Source organism: Salmo salar, chromosome 01 (genome assembly GCF_965601325.2).
Source record: "Salmo salar chromosome 01, fSalSal1, whole genome shotgun sequence".
Classification (NCBI taxonomy): Eukaryota; Metazoa; Chordata; class Actinopteri; order Salmoniformes; family Salmonidae; genus Salmo; species Salmo salar.
Window position 1 is genome coordinate 37,437,161 of NC_138291.1, and position 26,295 is coordinate 37,463,455.

Here is a 26,295-nt window from a genome sequence, read left to right on the forward strand (position 1 = left end):
ATCATCTGATAGACAGACCGCTGTCAGAATCCTCTCCTTTGTTCTTCTAATACTAGACAGTAGATCTCCCTTTTATCTAGTGCTGTGTTTATTTTCTGATCTCTCTCACTTGCCAAATGGAGTCATGTGTCGGGGTTTGATCAGTTGAACACATGAAAGAGCAAAAACAGAACAGCTCTAACGCATCAGCTACAAGCAAACACATCCCAGACTACCACTCCCTCGCCTCAAACCATAATCTAAGGTTACTGGTAAAGCTCTCATATCACACAGCTAGCATCCACACCAATACCAAGTCAATGTCTGGCATCATCAGGTAAATATCCACACCTGCATTATTCTGATATATGATAATATTTAAAGATTAGTCACAATCAGATTTTACTAGGACAAGCAGGTTCTATGTATGTCTGATAATCAATCATGCTCCATTTGTAGGCCTATATTGTCTTCTGAGGGGGCACCACTCAAGTCTGGTACAGATAAAGAGATTATAAACAAAATAGACATACTGACATCAGTGAGGCAATTGGCAGTTTAATCTCACATATCTATTGTTCTGTACTTAAGTTCTTTTGAAAATCACCCATTTAGAATGGGTTTCCTGTTGCCAAGCTGTTTGTTGAGGCATAGCCTACAGTTCACACTACAACACTCAAAGCAGATTGTACTGAACCAATCTGCCTCCCTCCCTCCCACTCTCATCCAGCCATGAGATAAAAAATACAAGGATCATTTTAATACATATACAGTATATCACGACCTTGAGCTAGCTCTCAAATCAGCAGCAAACACGGGAGGTCAGATTAACTCCTACACAGTTTAGCACCCCTTACAAACACACATGAAGAAATACTAGTTTGCTATAGAATGCTACAGTAGTTACTATAGAATTATCTAGTAGTATACTGTACAATACTATACTACACACTGTAGTATCCCTCAACAATGTGTAGTACTTAGTATAGTATACTGCAGAATACTGTTAGCAGTTGATGTTATTCTTCCATAACCTGTTGGGGATAGGGGGCAGTATTTGCACAGCCGGATAAAAAACGTACCCGATTTAATCTGGTTACTACTCCTGCCCAGTAACTAGAATATGCATATAATTGTTTGATTTGGATAGAAAACACCCTAAAGTTTCCAAAAACTGTTTGAATGGTGTCTGTGAGTATAACAGAACTCATATGGCAGGCCAAAACCTGAGAAGATTCCTAACAGGAAGTGCCCTCTCTGACCATTTCTTGGCCTTCTTTGTCATCTCTATCCAAAACAAAGGATCTCTGCTGTAACGTGACATTTTCTAAGGCTCCCATAGGCTCTCAGAAGGCGCCAGAACGTTGAATCATGACTCTGCAGTTACTGGCTGAAAAACAGTAGCGCATTTGGTAAGTGGTCGATCTGAGAACAATGAGACGGGTGCACGCGTGCACCTGAAGAGTCCATTTTCTTCTTTGAGTCTTTGAACAGAAAGGACGTCTCCCGGTCGGAATATTATCGCTATTTTACGAGAAAAATCGCATAAAAATGGATTTTAAACAGCGTTTGACATGCTTCGAATTACGGTAATGGAATATTTAGAATTTTTTTGTCACGATACGCATCCGCCCGTCACCGTTCGGATAGTGTCTTGAACGCAAGAACAAAACAGAGGATATTTGAACATAACTATGGATTATTTTGAACCAAAACAACATTTGTGGATGAAGTAGAAGTCCTGGGAGTGCATTCTGATGAAGAACAGCAAAGGTAATCCAATTTTTCTTATAGTAAATCTGACTTTGGTGAGTACCAAACTTGGTGGGTGTCAAAATAGCTAGCCTGTGATGGCCGGGCTATCTACTCAGAATATTGCAAAATGTGCTTTCACCGAAAAGCTATTTTCAAATCGGACACCGCGATTGCATAAAGGAGTTCTGTATCTATAATTCTTAAAATAATTGTTATGTTTTTTGTGAACGTTTATCGTGAGTAATTTAGTAAATTCACCGGAAGTGTTCGGTGGGAATGCTAGTCACATGCTATTCACATGCTTATGTAAAAAGCTGGTTTTTGATATAAATATGAACTTGATTGAACAAAACATGCATGTATTGTATAACATAATGTCCTAGGAGTGTCATCTGATGAAGATCATCAAAGGTTAGTGCTGCATTTAGCTGTGGTTTTGGTTTTTGTGACATTATATGCTAGCTTGAAAAATGGGTGTCTGATTATTTCTGGCTGGGTAGTCTGCTGACATAATCTAATGTTTTGCTTTCGTTGTAAAGCCTTTTTGAAATCGGACAGTGTGGTTAGTTAAAGGAGAGTCTTATCTTTCAAATTGTGTAAAATAGTTAAATGTTTGAGAAATTGAAGTAATAGCATTTCTAAGGTATTTGAATATCGCGCCACGGGATTCCACTGGCTGTTGACTAGGGTGGGACGCAAACGTCCCACCTAGCCCAGAGAGGATAACACAGACACCGAAGCAAATCAGGGGGAGAAAATAGGTTTATTCAAAGAGAACAAATCATAGTTAAAAAAATAGTTGTTATGCTGGGAAGATGATCATTCTTTCCTGTCCTCGGTGATTCTCCTCAGAACAAAGTGACAGGATGGAATTTATAACCCAACCCTAGCCTGTGGTTGACCAATTAGAATTCTGTGCAATAAAACTGGGCCAATGGCCAAATAACAAGTATCCCGTTTCAGGTTCAATGTATAGACAATTTGGACCAATGAGAACATGTGTCACAAAGTCCACAGAAGGTGGCGCCACTCTCCGGTCGGGCGCCGCTCGGCGGTCGTCGTCGCCGGCCTACTAGCTGCCACCGATCCATGTTTCATGTGTCTGTTGGTTATGTCTGTTTAGTACGCACCTGTTCCTTGTTTGTAATTAGTGGGAGAGTATTTAGTTTGTCTGTTTCTTGTTTGGGATTTGTGCTGGATTGTTCTGTGTTACGTTAAGGTTAAGGGCTGGATGTTTTTTCCTATGTGTTTTATTTACACAACATTTTTGATAGGCAATAGGGTTGCCGGGCTGCGCCCCGTGTATTTTTTGAGTTTGGAGCTGTTCTCCCTCTTGGTTGTGGTTTGCACCCTGCCTAGTCGTTGTATTCACTCTGGACATTATTAAATATATTTTCTACGGACATTTCGTCACCTGCGCCTGACTCACCCGTATCCTGCTCCTTGAGATACGTGACAACATGCACGTACTGTAGCTATGAGTCCTGGACTGAAATTCCTCCCGTGTCTCTGACCCATTAAGTCCCTGTTACAGAAAAACAACTATTTTGATTGATCGTAAAGGCCCTCTTGACCTTTAGTCCTCTGCATTATGTATTTATCTTAAAATATTCTTACACCCCCTAGGCCATTTTAAAAAGAAATATACTTAAAATGTATTTTTAGAAAACAATAGAAAACATGAAAAATAGACAGTATAAAAAACATTAGCAGTAAGCATAACATCATTCACATGAAACACCGTGCATTTCTATAAAACACATAGAAATGCAACTTGTTGTTGCAATAAGAAATAGATTTCTAACAATGTTATAGAAAATAAGTATTAACAGGTGTGATGATGATGATGACATCCCTTACGATTCCTACCACATCCTGTATTAGGAGGAAACTAACAAATAATTATCTGCAAGACAATAATATTCAATCGGCCTATTGGCAAGGTAATCATTCACAGTCCTTTAAAAGTGATGAGCTGTTCCACACCGTTATCAGTCCCACAGTCTGCCGGTAGTGCGGAATTCTTCTTCTGTTCCACTGGTTGACAAGGACGTCTCTAATGCACACTTCACCGGTGATCTTCTATTGTTTCAGGTACAGTCCTTGGGTCAAGGGATATTGCTGCAGCTTCAGACGGTAGATTCTCATAACCTGTAACGAAGGAAACAAAAAGTAACGTCCTGGTTTCAAGAGAAATTGATATTTCACATAGATTTCCCTAAGTAAGCATGTCCCGATTTTCAGGAAAAAGTTGGACATTTCACCTAGATATCCCTAATATGATGACTGCGATGTACAACATAGAAGCTTATCAGGTTCTGACCATCTTACTATGCTTCTTCACCCGAGATTGGCCCCGATTGCTAATCAATCACTTCTTTATTCTCCAGGCTCTGCTTTGTCATCAAAATGGACAACCTTGCAATGAGTGATTTTCCCTGGACTTTTACTGCTGACCTCGTTATGAGCAAAACTTAATAAGGACCTTCCCATTTTTGCCCTAATGTGTCTGTTAGATATTTTTTTAACCATCACCCACTGTCTTGGTACTATGTCATGTCCCCACTCGGGAGTTATTTTCCACGCCTATTTTACTTGTCTGTCTATAATTTCTTGATTCAAAATTGTTGCTGTGTGTTGTGCGGTTCCCTTCTTAGTAGGGTAGGCTTCAACCCATCATGAGAAACGATCAACAACAACCAGCACATCTTCCTGTCCTTTTCATTTGGGCAGTGTGATGTAGTCAAGTTGTAGATGTCTGAAGGATCCTGGTGTGGCAGGCGCTCGTCGTGTCTGTACTTTCACTCATCCCTTGGTGTTGTTTTCAATACAAATGTTGCAATTCGCTCTGACAGCTTCAGCCTCTTTCCGCACACCAGGATTCCACCATTTGCCCACAAAACGATAAACTATCTTGTCCACACCAATGTGTCCCAAAGAGTGGATCTGTGTCACCAAGTAGGGTAAGAGTGCATTTGGTGCTACACATATCAGGTTGTATTTCCACACACCTTCTTGATTGAGTTTGCACTCTGCAGCCATCCATTCCCACACTTAATCTTTTGGTTCACTGCTTTTGCATGTCTCTAATGTGTTGCAATGTATCCAAGGTGTATTTCCTAATCAATTAAGGTGATAGGGATGTTCTCTTGGCAGCTGCCTTGGCAGCTCTGTCAGCCAGGTACTTTCGTCTAAAGATTTTTCCATGTGCGTTCATTTTCAAAATCGCAACTTGACCAGGTAACTGGAGAGCATTCAGTAGAGCCATCACCTATCAGTGATGTCATGAATCCTCTGTTTTTCCATTTTTTTGCCCCTCCAAAATCATACCTTGTCTGTGTAGATATTAGCTGTTTTTCCTTCAGCCTTTTTGCATGCTTCTCTCAAAGCCACCAATTCCACCACCTGTGCTGATGTTCCTGCACAAAAACATCCTGTGGCGTACTGCATTAGCATCGAATAGCCCCAGCGATATGCAACTCTTTCAGGGAAGTTGTGAACCAATATGCACACGCAGTTATGAAAGCAAAGGCTATCTTTTTCAAACAGAAATTTGCATCCTGTAGTAAAAACTCCAAAAAGTTCTGGTACAATGTAAAGTCCATGGAGAATAAGAGCACCTCCTCCCAGCTGCCCACTGCACTGAGGCTAGGAGACACTGTCACCACCGAAAAATCCACAATAGTTGAGAATTTCAATAAGCATTTTTCTACGGCTTGCCATGCTTTCCACTTGGCTACCGCTACCCCAGTCAACAGCCCTGCACACCCCACAGCAACTTGCCCAAGCCTCCCCATCTCTCCTTTACCCAAATACAGATAGCTGATGTTCTGAAAGAGCTGCAAAATCTGGACCCCTACAAAGCAGCATGGCTAGACAATCTGGACTCTTTCTTTCTAAAATTATCCACTGAAAATGTTGAAACCCCTATTACTAGCCTGTTCAACCTCTTTCGTATCGTCTGAGATCCCCAAAGATTGGAAAGCTGCTGCGGTCATCCCCCTCTTCAAAGGGGGAGACCCTCTAGACCCAAACTGCTACAGACCTATATCTATCCTACCCTGCCTTTCTAAGGTCTTCGATAGCCAAGTTAACAAACACAACACCGACCATTTCAAATCCAACCGTACCTTCTCCACTATGCAATATGGTTTCCGAGCTGGTTATGGGTGCACCTCAGCCATGCTCAAGGTACTAAACAATATCATAGCCGCCATCGATAAGAGACAATACTGTGCAGCTGTATTCATTGACCTGGCCAAGGCTTTCGACTGTCAATCACCACATTCTTATCGGCAGACTCAACAGCCTTGGTTTCTCAAATGATTGCCTCGCCTGGTTCACCAAATACTTCTCAGATGGAGTTCAATGTGTCAAATCGGAGGGCCTGTTGTCCGGACCTCTGGCAGTCTTTATGGGGGTGCCACAGGGTTCAATTCTCGGGCCGACTCTCTTCTCTCAATGATGTTGCTCTTGCTCCTGGTGATTCTCTGATCCACCTCTACACAGACGACACCATTCTGTATACTTCTGGCCCTTCTTTGTACACTGTGTTAACTAACCTCCAGACGAGCTTCAATGCCATACAACTCTCCTTCCGTGGCCTCCAACTGCTCTTAAATGCAAGATCTTCAACCGATCGCTGCCCACACCTGCCCGCCCGTCCAACATCACTACTCTGGATGGTTCTGACTTAGAATATGTGGACAGCTATATCTAGGTGTCTGGTTAGAATGTAAACTCTCCTTCCAGACTCACATTAAGCATCTCCAATCCAAAATTAAATCTAGAATCGGCGTCCTTTTTCGCAACAAAGCATCCTTCACTCATGCTGTCTAACATACCCTCGTAAAACTGACTAACCTACCGATCCTTGACTTCGGAGATGTCATTTAAAAAATAGCCTCCAACACTCTACTCAGCAAATTGGATGCCGTCTATCACAGTGCCAGCTGTTTTGTCACCAAAGCCCCATTTACTACCCACCACTGCGACCTGTATGCTGTCGTTGGCTGGCCCTCGCTTCATATTTGTCACCAAACCCACTGGCTCCAGGTCATCTATAAGTCTTTTCTAGGTGAAGCCCTGCCTTATCTCAACTCACTGGTCACCATAGCAGCACCCACTCGTAGCACGCGCTCCAGCAGGTATATTTCACTGGTCACCCCCAAAGCCAATTCTTCCTTTGGCCGCCTTTCCATCCAGTTCTCTGCTGCCAATGACTGGAACGAACTGCAAAAATCACTGAAGCTTGAGACTCATATCTCCCTCACTAACTTTAAGCACCAGTTGTCAGTGCAGCTCACAGATCATTGCACCTGTACATAGCCCATCTGTAAATAGCCCATCCAGCTACCTCATCCCCATATCATTAACCTGTTGGGGCTAGGGGGCAGTATTTTCACAGCTGGATAAAAAAACGTACCCGATTTAATCTGGTTACTAATCCTACCCAGTAACTAGAATATGCATATACTTATTATATATGGATAGAATATACCCTAAAGTTTCTAAAACTGTTTGAATGGTGTCTGTGAGTATAACAGAACTCATTTGGCAGGCAAAACCCTGAGACATTTTCTGACAGGAAGTGGATACCTGATGTGTAGAATTACCTTTAAGCCTATGCCATTGAAACACACAGGGGTTGATTAATGTTTTGGCACTTCCTATTGCTTCCACTAGATGTCACCAGCCTTTACAAAGTGTTTTGAGTCTTTTACTGTGAGATCTGACCGAACAAGAGCCATGGAACGGTGATGGCCGATTAGACTCTGGCGCGCGAGTTCATGTTGGGTACCCTCGTTCCAATACGTTATAAAAGAGAATGCATTCGTCCACCTTGAATATTATTCATGTTCTGGTTAAAAAAGGCACTAATGATTTATGCTATACAACGTTTGACATGTTTGAACGAACGTAAATATATTTTTTCCCCTCGTTCATGACGAGAAGCCCGGCTGGCTTAGATCATGTGCTAACAACACGGAGCTTTTTGGATATAAATGATGAGCTTTTTTGAACAAAACTACATTCGTTATGGACCTGGGATTCCTGGAAGTGACATCTGATGAAGAGAATCAAAGGTAATGGATTATTTACATAGTATTTTCGATTTTAGATCTCTCCAACATGGCCGTTTGCTATACAGACAAAGCATATTTTTCTGGGCGCAGTGCTCAGATTATTGCAAAGTGTGATTTCCCAGTAAGGTTATTTTTAAATCTGGCAAGTTGATTGCGTTCAAGAGATGTAAATCTATAATTCTTTAAATGACAATATAATATTTTACCAATGTTTTCTAATTTTAATTATTTAATTTGTGGTGCTGACTTGACTGCCGGTTATTGGAGAGAAACGATTTCCTCAACATCAATGCCATAGTAAAACGCTGTTTTTGGATATAAATATGAACTTGATAGAACTAAAAATGCATGCATTGTCTAACATAATGTTCTAGGAGTTTCATCCGATGGAGATTGTAAAAGGTTAGTGCATCATTTTAGCTGGTTTTATGGTTTTGGTGACGCCTGGCTTTGAATTGACAAAACATTACACACAGCTATTGTCAATGTACTCTCCTAACATAATCTAACTTTATGCTTTCGCCGTAAAACCTTTTTGAAATCGGACAACGTGGTTAGATTAAGGAGATGTTTATCTTTCAAAGGGTGTAAGATAGTTGTATGTTTGAAAAATTAGAATTTTGACATTTATTTGGTTTCAAATTTGCCGCTCTTGAAATGCACCTGCTGTTGATAGGGTGCACCACGGGTGGCACGCTAGCGTCCCACATAGCCCCAAGAAGTTAATTTCTTTATTTTGCTCCTTTGCACCCCATTCATCTTCTGCACATCTATCACTCCAGTGTTTAATTGCTATATTGTAATTATTTCGCCACTATGGCATATTTATTGCCTTATCCTACCTTATTTGCATACACTGTATATTTACTTTTTCTATTGTATTATTGACTGTATGTTTGTTTATTCAATGTGTAACTCTGTGTTGTTTGTGTCGCGCTGCTTTGCTTTCTTGGCCAGGTCGCAGTTGTAAATGAGAACTTGTTCTCAACTGGCCTACCTGGTTAAATAAAGGTGATTTTTTTTTTTTAAAGGTAACGAGCCTGTCACTTATTACAATGGACAATGTGATACTGCCCAGCCTGCCTTCCTCTCACCCCCCTCCACAATGCTTGAACTGTCTGTGTATAATATAAACATTAGGGTTTTCCAACGGATGACTCTTAGTAAACCAGAGAGCTGATCCAAAACCAAATCACAAGTCGTGTTCAAGTAATGTGGTATCTGGAGGAAGCGTCAGAGTAGCTGGATTACATGGTGTGCCACGTTGTATGATGATGTTAGGAGATTCCAACACCGTCGACCACTTGTTCCAACGAGCAGCTGTGACCTCTGTAGCTGTAACGGTCGTCGTAGTAAGTGGACCAAAGCGCAGCGGGTTGAGTGCTCATTATATATTTATTTTGAACACTTAAGAAAACAAAACAAGAAAACGTACAAACGAACAGGATTACAGGCTAAACACAGCTATGCAATCACAACTTCCCACAAAATCCAAACAAAACACACCCCTCTATATAGGACCTTCAATCAGAGGCAACGAAGAACAGCTGCCTCCAATTGAAGGCCAAATCAATAAATTAAACATAGAACTAAAAATACTAGAACATAGAAATATAGAACATAGCCCGGAAAACACTAACCACACACCCCGAACCACATAAAACAAATACCCCCCTGCCACGTCCTGACCAAACTACAATAACAAATAACCCCTTTACTGGTCAGAATGTGACAGTAGCTTCATTCATTGTCAAAAGAGTATGAACAGCATGTGGACACTTGATGGTAAGATGTTGGTCGAGAACAAGTGATGCCACCATCGACACAGCGACGTAAGAGCCTGCATAGCTCTGAGACAGGGACCCCATCCCAACGCCACATATCCAGTTTCTTCGAATAGTAGCCTACCGGTTTCTCTTCTGCTGAACAAGTAATGTTGTTGGTTTCACTCGGCACAACACTGATAACAGACGGTTTATTATGTTGACTGATGTCTCTGTCCTGTCGTGACAACCTGTAAACAATTACGCCATAGTTTTGTCTCTCCCAGTCGGTAGTTGTGGAAACAAAAGTTCTGCGCAAATTATCATGTATGGATTGCATCTACTGATGTGTGATTGCCCCATTTTTGGAGGAATTGAGTGCATCTTCATCTTCAATGTCGGGTAACCCAATGTGTCTTACCACACCTGCTCTAAACCTTTCTTTAAATTCAACAAATGGTTATTTCGGTTTTTGGACATATTTGGTTATCTCTCCCCAAACGGTGGTTGCATTGGTCAGACCCTTAATATTGCTCTCCGTCCATCGGCAACATCTTGCTCTTCACCACATACAGCTCAATTAACATTTTCTTCAAGTATGCCATGTGTCACGTCTGCTCCCCCCGGTCATCCAGTATGCACACCTGCCTTGCCTCGTCACGCGCATCAGCGATATTGGACTCACCTGGACTCACTCATCACCTGTTATTACCTCCCCTATATTTGTCAGTTCCCCAGCTCTGTTCCCCGCTTCTGCATTGATTGTCTTTTGTTTGTGTTTTCTTGTATGGCTATGTTGATTGCTGACACCACATTTTAATTTGTGTGTATGATCGGCCTATCTAAATCTGTTTCCGACTGACATTTTTTGGTCTCTGTCTTGCATAGCACATGTTCAGGTGGTATGGTAGTATAGGCCTATTTCGTCCCACCTACGATTCCGCCAGAGCCGCCCGTCAGTCAAGAGCCGCCAGAGCCGCCCGTCGCCAGAGCCGCCCGTCAGTCGAGCCGCCAGAGCCGCCCGTCAGTCAAGAGTCGCCAGAGCCGCCCGTCAGTCAAGAGTCGCCAGAGCCGCCGGTCAGTCAAGAGTCGCCAGAGCCGCCCGTCAGTCAAGAGCCGCCAGAGTCGCCCGTCAGTCAAGAGTCGCCCGTCAGTCAAGAGTCGCCCGTCAGTCAAGAGCCGCCAGAGCCGCCCGTCAGTCAAGAGCCGCCAGAGCCGCCCGTCAGTCAGGAGTTGCCAGAGCCGCCCGTCAGTCAAGAGTCGCCAGAGCCGCCCGTCAGTCAGGAGTCGCCAGAGCCGCCCGTCAGTCAGGAGTCGCCAGAGCCGCCCGTCAGTCAGGAGTCGCCAGAGCCGCCCGTCAGTCGAGTCGCCCGTCAGTCAGGAGCCGCCAGAGCCGCCCGTCAGTCAGGAGCCGCCAGAGCCGCCCGTCAGTCAAGAGCCGCCAGAGCCGCCCAGTCTGCCCGGAGCCGCCAGAGCCGCCCAGTCTGCCCGGAGCCGCCAGAACCGCCCTGTCTGCCCGGAGCCGCCAGAGCCGCCCAGTCTGCCCGGAGCCGCCAGAGCCTCCCCGTCTGCCCGGAGCCGCCAGAGCCGCCCCGTCTGCCCGGAGCCGCCAGAGCCGGCCCGACGGCCAGGATCAGCCAGAGACACCCGACGGCCAGGATCAGCCAGAGACACCCGCCGGCCGTTCACGGCAAAAGTCGTCAGGCGAAGTCAGGTGCGCCTACTAGTCTTCCGGAGCAGCCAGGGGCGCTACCGAAGTGGGCGATGACGAGGGTGGAGTGGGGTCCACGTCCCGCACCTGAGCCGCCTCCAACATAGGTGGGGGTGTAGCACAGTGCCGTCGTTGACGGCAGCCACCCTCCCTTCCCTCCCTGTAGTTAGGGGGATTTTTCGGTTTGTTTTAGGTTTTCTGTGTTTTTTCATTTGAAGGTGCATTCGGGGTCTGCACCTTTAGGGGGGGGTAATCTCACGTCCTGACCAGCAGAGGGAGTAAGTGTATATGTTTTGGTCAGGGCGTGGCAGAGGGAGTTATGTTTTGTATGTGTGTCTATGTTCAGTCTAGGTTGGGTTGTTCTATGTAGAGTTAATTGGGGTGGACTCCCAATTGAAGCCAAGTGTGTTGTGTTGCCTTTGTTGGGAGTCCTATATTAGTCGGGTGTGTTTGTCTGTGTGTTTGTGCGTAATTGTTTGTGTGCACTGCGTTTATTGAGCCTGCTACACTGTCTAGTCGTGAGTACTGTTTATTGTTTTGTTTTTGTTCTGTGGATGCTTTACGTATTTTCATTAAAAGAATGAGTATCTACATTCCCGCTGCATGTTGGTCCTCCCTTCAACACCACGACGAATTTCGTGACATACTCCTAATAACTCTTGTACCGTACAAGTTGCGAGTCACAGGAATAGCAATATAGTTTGGTCACTTTTATTGAGGATTTTTCAAAACTAATATTCAAGGAGTAAAGCAATAAGGCTGCAGTGTTGGAAATGTGTTGGAAATAAACTGGCAGGAAGATTGAATGGCGAGAAGTAGCTCTGGTGTGATGTGATTGGGTGGTAGTGATATACTGAGTCTAAATGGCTGAACTGATGTATTGCAAATGTACAGGACAGACATAGATAAATGCAATTAATTCACAACTCCTGCTGTAGATAATGGGTGTCTGATGTTTTTTTTGCCATTTTGTGTGTCCTAGCAAGAGTTGACCGTGAATGATGTCAATATATCCATCTGGGTGCCAGATTTGAATTGTGTTATCATTCAAAATGTCAATATTAAAATGTCTTCCACAAGAATCTGTGGAGACATTTTTACACGTTATGATGATAGATGCAAAAATTATATTTACAAGTGTTCTATCGAAATTACCATATTTAAAGTATGGAAATTTCTGATAAATGCAATTCAAAATGGCAAAGAAAAGAATTCACAACGAATTCTATCTTGATAAATCCAACGTGTCGAAGGAATATTGTGCATAAATCAAAACCAACACTCAGGCAGCTTATGAAAGTAAATACACTGCTCAAAAAAATAAAGGGAACACTAAAATAACACATCCTAGATCTGAATGAATTAAATAATCTTATTAAATACTTTTTTCTTTACATAGTTGAATGTGCTGACAACAAAATCACACAAAAATAGTCAATGGAAATCCAATTTATCAACTCATGGAGGTCTGGATTTGGAGTCACACTCAAAATTAAAGTGGAAAACCACACTACAGGCTGATCCAACTTTGATGTAATGTCCTTAAAACAAGTCAAAATGAGGCTCAGTAGTGTGTGTGTGGCCTCCGTGTGCCTGTATGACCTCCCTACAACGCCTGGGCATGCTCCTGATGAGGTGGTGGATGGTCTCCTGAGGGATCTCCTCCCAGACCTGGACTAAAGCATCCGCCAAGTCCTGGACAGTCTGTGGTGTGGCGTTGGTTGATGGAGCGAGACATGATGTCCCAGATGTGCTCAATTGGATTCAGGTCTGGGGAACGGGCGGGCCAGTCCATAGCATCAATGCCTTCCTCTTGCAGGAACTGCTGACACACTCCAGCCACATGAGGTCTAGCATTGTCTTGCATTAGGAGGAACCCATGGCCAACCGCACCAGCATATAGTCTCACAAGGGGTCTGAGGATCTCATCTCGGTACCTAATGGCAGTCAGGCTACCTCTGGCGAGCACATGGAGGGCTGTGCGCCCCCCCCAAAGAAATGCCACCCCACACCATGACTGACCCACCGCCAAACCGGTCATGCTGGAGGATGTTGCAGGCAGCAGAACGTTCTCCACGGCGTCTCCAGACTCTGTCACATGTGCTCAGTGGGAACCTGCTTTCATCTGTGAAGAGCACAGGGCGCCAGTGGCGAATTTGCCAATCTTGGTATTCTCTGGCAAATGCCAAATGTCCTGCACGGTGTTGGGCTCTAAGCACAACCCCCAGCTGTGGACGTCGGGCCCTCATACCACCCTCATGGAGTCTGTTTCTGACCGTTTGAGCAGACACATGCACATTTGTGGCCTGCTGGAGGTCATTTTGCAGGGCTCTGGCAGTGCTCCTCCTGCTCCTCCTTGCACAAAGGCGGAGGTAGCGGTCCTGCTGCTGGGTTGTTGCCCTCCTACGGCCTCTTCCACGTCTCCTGATGTACTGGCCTGTCTCCTGGTAGCGCCTCCATGCTCTGGACACTACGCTGACAGACACAGCAAACCTTCTTGCCACAGCTCGCATTGATGTGCCATCCTGGATGAGCTGCACTACCTGAGCCACTTGTGTGGGTTGTAGACTCCGTCTCATGCTACCACTAGAGTGAAAGCACTGCCAGCATTCAAAAGTGACCAAAACATCAGCCAGGAAGCATAGGAACTGAGAAGTGGTCTGTGGTCTCCACCTGCAGAACCACTCCTTTATTGGGGGTGTCTTGCTAATTGCCTATAATTTCCACCTGTTGTCTATTCCATTTGCACAACATCATGTGAAATTTATTGTCAATCAGTGTTGCTTCCTAAGTGGACAGTTTGATTTCACAGAAGTGTGATTGACTTGGAGTTACACTGTGTTGTTTAAGTGTTCGCTTTATTTTTTTTGAGCAGTGTACATTGGCGAAATGTAAAATAGATAGGGCTACAGTGTCAGCTGAGCTAACAGTGGCTAAATTCTGAAGAGTTATCTTATAACCAGCCTTTGCTGAAAAATACAAAATATTAGCTACAAAAGATTAGCTAGAGACATGGAGACTTCCACTGTGTTTCAGATACATCAAGCACAATACAGAATTATTTTATTGAAGTAGTTAGTGACATACGGACAGAGGAAGGCAGGTCTAAATTCATTTTCTTTGCAACTTGCAGGTTAGACTACTGTTGAATGACCATGAGAATAAACGTTTATTAGGCTATTAAAACTTAATCAGTGTGTGTGCAACAAACTGTGCCCAAAAACCGTCTCCTGGCCTGTACACAAATAGTAAGAATTACAGATGGCTAGACAGCGGTGTTGTCAATTCAGCACCACAGAGTTAACCTGCCCCTGAAAACTGGGACATCAAAAACAATTCTAGCACAAATATTTTTTAATTGATGGTCATACATTTTACACAAACCTGTCATGTACAGAACACTGTTAGGCAGGCGTTCATTACTCAAGGCGTTACGGGGTGGTCACAGAATGTATCAAAGCCTACCGATATCTTCTAGATAGCCTAGTTAAGAAGTTTGGAATGGATAAGCCAATATTGCGATAACAGAGGCATACCGACACCTTCACTTTTATTTTACTAAGACCTACACAGAATAGACATAAAAAATATATATAAAATATTTAATTCAATTTTTTTTTTATTGATTTAGTTAATTTCTCACTAAAGTAAAACAAATATTATAAATGTATGTAATAATAATTAAATAACATGTTGCCGCACACAGATACCATTCATATAATTTCATTTAAGCTTTATTTTAGTTTAACCAGGTTAATGACTTTTATTTAAACAGGTTGATTTCATTTGAATGAAAATTAAATAAAAGCATAATCAAACAATATGCTTTGTTTCCATGTTGTATCAAAACCATGTTTGTCAAAACAGAACAAAACATCTCATGCAACACAGAGCTAAAACACAAAGGCACTTTTTAATGAAAGGAACAAAGTATATAGGCTGTAGGCCATCACTTTAAATGCCCCTGGAGAAAGAGGATGTCGCTCACAGAGGAGGGCTTGAGCATGGAGCGGCTCTCTTCCATAATTCAGCCACACATAGACACAGGCTGAAGGTCCGATCGGATGGGGCACTGAAAGCAGGGATGCTGAGGACTTAACTGGCAAGTTTACTGATCGCAGGGAACTGAAATCTCTGTGCCTGCCACCATAGCAGAACAGCGCCGGGTCCGCTTGTTTGACTGTGATCGAGATTGACTGCCAAATAGTATTTTATTTTGTTTTCCAGTAGTCTAGACTCAGTCATAATGATATCTGCTCCATCCTCCCAGTTGGAGAACTCACGGTATGTGACTGTTTTGTCTCTTTGGCTGTGAAGGTCCTGGCTCAAGGCCCAGGCCCGGATTAACAGGATGCATACCAGAGCATGTGCTGACCAGCTGGCAAGTGTCTTCACTGATATGTTCAACCTCTCCCTAACCCAGTCTGTATCCTCTCCCTAACCCAGTCTGCTTCTACACCTGCATTGCTTGCTGTTTGGGGTTTTAGGCTGGGTTTTTGTACAGCACTTTGTGACATCAGCTGATGTAAGAAGGGCTTTATAAATACATTTGATTGATTGATTAATATATTTCTAAGTATGGTTGTGTATTGTTAGATATTACTGCTCTGTTGGAGCTGTTGGAGCTAGGAACACAAGCATTTAGCTAAACCCGCAATAACCCGCAATAACATCTGCTAAACATGTGTATGCGACCATTAATGTTTTTTTGTTTTTTACTATTTATTTTTATTTTTCACTCCTTTTTTCTCCCCAATTTCATGGTATCCAATTGGTGTCTTCTCTCATCGCTGCAGCTCCCGTATGGACTCGGGAGAGGCGAAGGTCGAGAAACACAGCCCAACCAAGCCGCACTGCTTCTTGACAATGCCCATCCAACCCGGAAGCCAGCCGCACCAATGTGTCGGAGGAAACACCGTACACCTGGCGACTGTGTCAGCGTGCACTGCGCCCGGCCCGCCACAGGAGTTGCTAGTGCGTGATGAGACAAGGACATCCCTGCCGGCCAAACCCTCCCTAACCCGGACGATGCGGTGCCAATTGTGCGCCGCCCCATGGGCCTCCCAGTTGCGGCCTGCTGCGACAGAGCCTGAACTCGAACCCAGAATCTCTAGTGGCACAGCTAGTACTGCAATGCAGTGCCTTAGACCACTGCGCCGCAACCATTACAATTTGATTAGATTAATAGTACATGTTTCAAGCAGACCACCATTGTCCCTGTGCCCAAGAATATCAAGGTACCTGTCTAAATGACTGTCACCCTGTAGCACTCACATTTGTAACCATGAAATGCTTTGAAAGGCTGATCATGGCTCAAATCAACACCATCTTCCCAGACACCCTGGACCCACTCCAATTGATCCACAGATGACAATCTATATTGCAGTCCACACTGCCCTCTCCCACATGGACAATAGGAACACCTATGTGAGAATGCTGTTCATTGACTTAAGATCAGAGTTCAACACCATAGTGCCCTTGAAGCTCATCACTAAGCAGAGGACCCTGGGACTAAACACCTCCCACTGCAACTGGATCCATGACTTCCTGACAGCCGTCCCCAGTTAGTAAGGGTAAGCAATGACACATCCGCCATGCTGACCCTCAGCACAGGGACCCCTCAGAGGTGTGTGCTTAGTCCCTTCCTGTACTCCCTGTTCACCCAAGACTGCATGGGCGCACACAACTCCATCACCATCATTAAGTTTGCTGACAACACAACGGTGTTTGGCCTGATCACTGACAATGATGAGACGGCCTATGCCGAGGTCATTGACCTGGCAGTGTGATGCCAGGACATAGGACAACAACCTCTCCCTCAACGTCAGCAAGATAAAGGAACTGGTCGTGGACTACAGCAAATGGAGGGCCGAGCACTCCCCCATACACATCGACGGGGCTTTAGTGGAGCGGGTTGAGAGCTTCATGTTCCTCGGTGTCCACATTACTAAGGAATTATCACGGTCCACACACACCAACACAGTCATGAAGAAGACATGACAATGCCTCCCCCTCAGGAGATCCTCAAAAGGTTATACAGCTGCATCGTTGAGAGCATTTTGACTGGCTGCATCACCGCTTGGTATAGCAACTGCTTAGCATCCAACCGAAAGGTGATACAGAGGGTAGTGAGTACGGTTTGTTGTCTTTGATGATCTTTTTGGCCTTCCTGTGACATCAGGTGGTGTAGGTGTCCTGGAGGGCAGGTAGTTTTCCCCCGGTGATGCGTTGTGCAGACCTCACTACCCTCTGGAGAGCCTTACGGTTATGGGCGGAGCAGTTGCCTTACCAGGCGGTGATACAGCCTGACAGGATGCTCTCGATTGTGCATCTGTAAAAGTTTGATAGTGTTTTTGGTAACAAGCAGAATTTCTTCAGCCTCCTGAGGTTCAAGAGGCGCTGTTGCGCCTTCTTCACCATGCTGTCTGTGTGGTTGGACCATTTCAGTTTGTCCGTGATGTGTACGCCAAGGAACTTTCCACCCTCTCCTCTACTGTCCCGTTGATGTGGATAGGGGGCTGCTCCCTCTGCTGTTTCCTGATGTCCACGATCATCTCCTTTGTTTATTGACGTTGAGTGTGAGGTTATTTTCCTGACACACTCCGAGGGCCCTCACCTCCTCCCTGTAGGCCGTCTCGTCATTGTTGGTAATTAAGCCTACCACTGTAGTGTCGTCTGCAAACTTGATGATTGAGTTGGAGGCGTGCATGGCCATGCAGTCATGGGGGAACAGGGAGTACATGAGAGGGCTGAGAATGCACCCTTGTGGGGCCCCAGTGTTGAGGATCAGCGGGGTGGAGATGTTACCTACGCTCACCACCTGGGGCGGCCCGTCAGGAAGTCCAGGACCCAGTTGCACAGGGCGGGGTCGAGACCCAGTGTCTCGAGCTTGATGACGAGTTTGGAGCGTACTATGGTGTTAAATGCAGAGCTGTAGTCGATGAACAGCATTCTCACATAGGTATTCCTTTTGTCCAGATGGGTTAGGGCAGTGTGCAGTGTGATTGCGTCGTCTGTGGACCTATTGGGGCGGTAAGCAAACTGGAGTGAGTCTAGGGTGTCAAGTAGGGTGGAGGTGATGTGGTCCTTGACTTGCCTCTCAAAGCACTTCATGATGACGGAAGTGAGTGCTACGGAGCGGTAGTCATTTAGCTCAGTTACCTTAGCTTTCTTGGGAACAGGAACAATGGTGGCCCTCTTGAAGCATGTGGTGACAACAGACTCGGATAAGGATTGATTGAATATGTCTGTAAACACACCAGCCAGCTGGTCTGCGCATGCTCTGAGGACGCGGCTGGGGATGCCGTCTGGGCGTGCAGCCTTGTGAGGCTGCGCAACAGTTTTTTCAAAACTTTTTTAGAGGAATATGGGATTCGATATATACCGATAGTTTTTTACATTTTCTGATTCAAGGTTTGGCTTCTTCAAGAGAGGCTTTATTACTGCCTCTTTTAGTGCGTTTTGTACACATCCGGTGGATGGGGAGCCATTTATTATGTTCAACATAGGAGTGTCAAGCACAGGAAGTAGCTCTTTCAGTAGATTAGTTGGAATAGAGGCCAGTATGCAGCTTGATGGTTTAAATGCCATGAATGTGTCAAGAGATACAGGATTAAAAAACTTGTGTCTTCATTGATTCTAGGTCCTGGCAGTTCTGTGCAGACAGACGCTGATTCAAAGTGGAGTCCATAATTTGCTTTCTAATGATCATTTCATCGAAGAAGTTCATGAATTTATCACTGCTGAAGTGTAAGCTATCCTCTCTTGTTGAATGCTGTTTTTAGTTAGCTTTAAGACAGTATCAAAAATACATTTGGTTTTGGTTTTTAGGGGTGCAACTGCATCTAGGGTATTAAGCAAGTTTAAATTAAGATCTTCAGTTAGGTGGTTATCTGATTTTTGTACTCTGACATCCTTGGGTAGGTGGAGGAAGTCGTCTGGAAGGGCATCTAGGAATCTTTGGGTTGTCCGAGAATTTATATCACGGCTTTTGATGATCCTTGGTTGGGGTCTGAGAAGATTATGGCAGCAACACATGACAACACAGCATGGTAGCAGCACAACATGGTAGCAGCACAAAACATGATACAAACATTATTGGGCACAGACAACAGCACAAAGGGCAAGATAACAATACATCATGCAAAACAGCCACAACTGTAGGTAAGAGTGTCCATGATTGAGTCTTTGAATTAAGTAATTGAGATGAAACTGTCCAGTTTGAGAGTTTGTTGCAGCTCGTTCCAGTCGCTAACAGCAGCGAACTGAAAAGACGAGCAACCCAGGGATATGTGTGCATTGGGAACTATTAACAGAATGTGACTGGCGGGTGCTGTATGTGGAACATGAGGGCTGCAGTAGATACTGTTGAAGTCGGAAATTTACATACACTTAGGTTGGAATCATTAAAACTCGTTTTTCAACCGCTCCACAAATTTCTTGTTAACAAACCTTCGTTTTGGATTGTCGTTTAGGACATCTACTTTGTGCATGACACAAGTCATTTTTACAACAACTGTTTACAGACAGATTATTTCACTTATAATTCACTGTATCACAATTCCAGTGGGTCAAAAGTTTACATACACTAAGTTGACTGTGCCTAACCTGTTGGGGCTAGGGGGCAGTATTGAGAATTTTGAAAAAAATATGTGCCCATTTTTAACTGCCTCCTACACCAACTCAGAAGCTAGGATATGCATATTATTACCAGATTTGGATAGAAAACACTCTGAATTTTCTAAAACTGTTTGAATGGTGTCTGTAAGTATAACAAAACTCATATGGCAGGCAAAAACCTGAGAAAAAAAAAATATTTTGTGGCTGTACTATTTTTTTTGAGTCATTGTTAATAGATAACACAGTGACAAAGGATTCATTTCGCACTTCCTACGGCTTCCACTAGATGTCAACGATCTTTATAAAGTTGTTTGAAGCATCTATGATGAACAGAGACCGGATGACAAGGAAGAGAAGTTGACCTCCCTGGGATGTCGTCACTTCATTATTGGCTGCACCTGCGCAATCATGTGATGCGATACATTTTTCAAATACGTTTTTCAAGACACAGGAGAGGTCAGGTTGAAACATTACTGATGTTTCACGTTAAAAATGGCTCTAAAGATTGATGCTAAACAACGTTTGACATGTTTGAACGAACGTAAATAGATAATTTTTTTTACTTTGCACCGTGACTTCCCCCCCCCCCCCCCCCCCGCGCTACTTTTTAGTAGCCTACCGAAGCGCTAACAACTTGGAGTTATTTGGATATCAATTATGAACTTTGTTGAAAGAAACCACATTTGTTGTGGACATGGGATTCCTGGAAGTGCCAATGGATGAAGATAATCAAAGGTAAGGGATTATTGACAATAGTAATTTTGATATTACATGGTTGCAAGATGGTGCTAACCTGTATAGCTTAGCCTATTTTTCTTAGCACAGCACCCGGTTTATTGCAAATTGTGATTTCCCAGTAAAGTTATTTTGAAATCTGGCAATGCAGTAGCATTTACGAAATGTTAAACTATGAATATTTGAATGACAATATTATAATTTACCAATGTTTTCGAATAGTAATTTTGTAACGTTGTTCACCGGAAGCATTTGAGAGAAAGAAAAAAAATCGGAATTTCACGCTACTGTAAAATGCTGTTTTTGGATATAAATATGAACTTGATGGAACAAAAAATGCATGTATTGTATAACATAATGTCTTAGGAGTGTCATCTGAGGAAGATTGTCAAAGGTTAGTGCATAATTTTAGCTGGTTTCTGCTTTTGGTGACGCCTGACCTTGAATTGAAAATGGATGTTTGTACTTTTGTGGCTATGTACTGTCCTAACATAATCCAACTTTATGCTTTTGCCATAAAGCCTCTTTGAAAATCGAACAATGTGGTTAGATTAAGGAGATGTTTATCTTTTAAATTGTGTAAAATAGTTGATTGTTTGAGAAATTGAAATAGATTTTTGATGTTTTGAATTTCCAGCCTTGCTAGCAATCCCGTCTCAGGGTTCATTGCTACCCCCTAGCCCCAACAGCTTGGAAAATTACAGAAAATTATGTCATGGCTTTAGAAGCTTCTGATAGACTAATTGACATCATTTGACATCATTTGAATCAATTGGAGGTGTACCTGTGGATGTATTTCAAGGCCTACCTTCAAACTCTGTGCCTCTTTACTTGACATCATGGGAAAATCAAAAGAAATCAGCCAAGACCTCAAAAAATACAATTGTAGACCTCCACAAGTCTGGTTCATCCTTGGGAGCAATTTCCAAATGTCTGAAGGTACCACGTTCATCTGTACAAACAATAGTACCCAAGTATAAACACCATGGGAACACACAGCCGTCATACCGCTCAGGAAGGAGACAAGTTCTGTCTCCTAGAGATTAACGTACTTTGGTGCAAAAAGTGCAAATCAATCCCAGAACAACAGCAAAGGACCTTGTGTAGATGCTGTATGAAACAGATACAAAAGTATCTATATCCACAGTAAAACGAGTCCTATATCGACATAACCTGAAAGGCTGCTCAGCAAGTAAGAAGCTACTGCGGTTTGACTACTGTTTGCAACTGCACATGGGGACAAAGATCGTACTTTTTGGAGAAATGTCCTCTGGTCTGATCAAACAAAAATTGAACTGTTTGGCCATAATGATCATCGTTATGTTTGGAGGAAAAAGGGGGAGGCTTGCAAGCCGAAAAACACCATCCCAACCGTGAAGCACAGGGGTGGCAGCATCATGTTGTGGGGGTGCTTTGCTGCAAAAGGAACTGGTGCACTTCACAAAATAGATGGCATCATGAAGAAAGAAATGTATGTGAATATATTGAAGCAATATCTCAAGACATCAGTCAGGAAGTTAAAGCTTGGTCACAAATGGGCCTTCCAAATGAACAATGACCCCATGCATACTTCAAAAGTTGTGGCAAAATGGCTTATGGACAACAAAGTCAAGGTATTGGAGTGTCCATCACAACCCCGTGACCTCAATCCTACAGAAAATGTGTGGGCAGAACTGAAAAAGCATGTGCGAGCAAGGAGGCCTACAAACCTGACTCAGTTACACCAACTCTGTCAGGAGGAATGGGCCAAAATTCACCCAACTTATTGTGGGAAGCTTGTGGAAGGCTACGCGAAACGTTTGAGCCAAGTTAAAGAATTTAAAAGGCAATGCTACCAAATACTAATTGAGTGTATGTAAACTTCTGACCCACTGGGAATGTGATGAAAGAAATAAAGCTGAAATAAATAATTTTCTCTACTATTATTCTGACATTTAACCTTATTAAAATAAAGTGGTGATCCTAACTGACCTAAGACAGGGAATTTGTACTAGGACGATTTTTTTATTTTTTTGTCCTTTATTTAACTAGGCAAGTCAGTTAAGAACAAATTCTTATATTCAATGACAGCCTAGGAACAGTGGGTTAACTGCCATGTTCAGGGGCAGAACGACAGATTTGTACCTTGTCAGCTTGTGGTTTCAAACTTGCAACCTTTCGGTTACTAGCCCAACGCTCTAACCACTAGGCTACCCTAGTGTCAGGAATTGTGAAATACTGAGTTTAAATGTATTTGGCACAAGTGTATGTAAACTTCAACTGTATCTCAGATAGGGGGGAGTGAGGCCTAAGAGGGTTTTATAAATAAGCATCAACCAGTGGGTCTTTTGCAATGGGTATACAGAGATGACCCGTTTACAGAAGAGTATAGAGTGCTGTGATATGTCCTATAAGGAGCATTTGTGGAAAATCTGATGGCCGAATGATAAAGAACATTAGTCGCTTAAGAGCACCCTTACCTGCCGATCTATAAATGACATTTCCGTAATCTAGCATGGGTAGGATGGTCATCTGAATCAGGGTTACTTTGGCAGCTGGGGTGAAAGAGGAGCGATTACAATAGAGAAAACTAAGTCTAGATTTAACTTTATCCTGCAGCTTTGATATTGTCACGCCCTGACCTTAGAGAGCTGTGTTTTTTCTCTATTTGGTTAGGTCAGGGTGTGGGGTGGGCATTCTATGCATTCTATTTCTTTGTTTTGGCTGAGTATGGTTTCCAATCAGAGGCAGCTGTCTATCGTTGTCTCTGATTGGGTATCATACTTAGGCAGCCTTTTTCCCACCTGTGTTTGTGGGTAGTTTTCTGTTTTGTTTTTGTAGCTGACGGAACTGTTGGCTTTTCGTTCTGTTATTTTTGTTCCACTGTTTCTTTGTTTAATAAATCATGAGCACTTACCACGCTGCGCTTTGGTCCACTCCTTCCGACGAACGCCGTTACAGATATGTGCTGATATAAGGACAGTCTAGCCATACTCACAAGTACTTGTATGAGGTGACTACCTCAAGCTCTCACACCTGTGGGGAGAGGGGCATTCTTCTTACCAAACCACATGACCTTTGTTTTGGAGGTGAACAGAACAAGGTTAAGGGCAGAGAAAGCTTTGTTGTAGAACGTTTAACACAAAATCTGGAGAGGGCCCAGCTGAGTATAAGACTGTATCATCTAACTAGGAGGAGAGGCCTCATTTAACAGTAAATTCATCAGATTTGAGCCATGTTTCAGTCAAGGCAATCACATCAAGATTATGATCAGTGATTAGTTCATTGACTATGACTGCCTTGGAAGTGTGGGATCTAACATTAAGTAACCCTATTTTGAGATGTGAGATATCACAATCTCTTTCAATAATGACAGGAATGGAGGAGGTCTTTATTCCAGTGAGATTGCTAAGGCAAAGACCGCCATGTTTTGTTTTGCTCAACCTAGATCGAGGCACAGACACGGTGTCAATGGACATAGCTGAGCTGACTACACTGACTGTGCTAGTGGTAGACTCCACTAAGCTGGCAGGCTGGCTAACAGCCTGTTGCCTGGCTTGCACCCTTTCAAGAGGAGTTAGAGCCCTGTCTATGTTCATAGATAAGATGAGGCACCCCTCCAGCTAAGACGGAGTCCGTCATTCCTCAGCAGGCCAGGCTTAGTCCTGTTTGTCACAGAAAGAGGGCCAAATAATTACAAATTCTATATATTTTTTTTAACTAGCGATTGCGTTTTGAGACCTAATTGAGAGGGGGATCGAGACAATTACTCGATGCCGACACATCTTTCTAGCTGATTTACACGATGAAGATATGTTGCCCTTGGTGTCCTCTGACTGCTTCATCCTAACATCGTTTGTGCCGACTTGGATAACAACATCCCTATACTCTCTACACTAGCCAGTTTTAGCCACAGCCAGCAGCATCTTCAGATTAGCCATTATGCCGGTAGGCCTGCACCCCTGGTAAACAGTGTATGATCGCTGGATGATTATTTTTAAGTCTAATGTTGCCGGTAATGGAATCGCCAATAACTAGGGTTTTCAATTTGTCAGAGGTAATGGTGGGAGGCTTCTGCGGCTTAGACCTCGTAACGGGTGGAAGAGAGACTTGAGAAGGATCGGCCTCTTACTCCGATTTGTTGCTTAATGGGGAGAACCAGTTCAAAGTTTCTGTTGGCTGAATGAGCGACACCGGTTGAGCATGCCGACAGTTTCTTTCCAGAAGCCTTGAGAAAATTGTCTGGCTGTGGGGGCTGTGCGGGGGGATTTATACTACTATCTGTACTTACTGGTGGCACAGACGCTGTTTCCTCCTTTCCTAAACATAAATTGCCCTTGCCTAACAATTGCATCTGAAGCTGTGCTTGCAACACAGCTATCCTCACCATAAAGTGATAGGTCTCCTGTATATTATGAGTAGAGTGACAGCAATTAGATGGCATATTGTTAAAGTTACTACTTAGCTTTTTCGTCTGGTGGAGGTCCTGTGGAATCATGTCCAGATAAAGCAGCCGGGGTGAAAAACTTGATACATTGGTAAATGTATTAAAAGTAAAAAACGAAAAGTTTGGCAGATAGCTAAATAGCACAGAGACAAATCTAGAAGTTGAGGACGGAGCGATAATGAAAACAAAATGTCATTGCATCTGTTAGGTCCTTCAGTCAAGCAGTGAATTTCACACACAGATTCAACCACAAAGATCACGCACATTTTCCAATGCCTCGCAAAGAAGGGCACCTATTGCTAGGGTGGTAAAAATTTAAAAGCTAACATTGAATATCCCTTTGAGCATGTTGAAGTTATTAATTACATTTTCGATGGTATATCAATACACCCAATCACTACAAAGATACAGGAGTGCTTCCTACTGTAACTCAGTTGCCAGAGAGGAAAGATCTGCTCAGGGATTTCACCATGAGGTCAATGGTGACTTTAAAACAATTAGAGTTTAATGGCTGTGAAGAAACAGAGGGTGGATCAACGACATTGTAGCTACTCACAATACTAACCTAATTGACAGAGTGATAAGAACAAAGCCTGTACAGAAAATGTGTCAAAGCAATTCACTTTTTGTCCCGAACCCAAAGTGTTATGTTTGGGGCAAATCAAATACAACACATTACTGAGTACCTCTCTTCATATTTTCAATGAAAGTGGTGGCTGCATCATGTTATGTGTATGCTTGTAATCTTTAAGGACTGGGGAGTTTTTCAGGATAAAAAATAAATGGAATGGAGCTATGCACAGGCAAAATCTTAGAGGAAAACCTGATTCAGTTTGCATTCCACCAGACACTGGGGAATGAATTGACCTTTCAGCAGGACAATAACCTGAAACACAAGGCAAAATATACACTGTTTGTTTTTTACCAAAAAGACAGTGAATGTTTCTGAGTTGCAGTTTTGACTTAAATCTAATTGAAAATCTATGACAAAACCTGAAAATGGTTGTCTAGTTATGATCAACAATCAATTTGACAGAACTTGAAGAATTTTGAAAAGAATCATGGGCAAATTATGGAGTTGGTTCCCCCTTTGCTGCTATAACAGCCTCCACACTTCTGAGAAGGCTTTTCACTAGCTGTTGAAACATTGCTGTGGGGACTTGCTTCCATTCAGCCACAAGACCATTAGTGAGGTTGGGCACTGATGTTGGGTGATTAGGC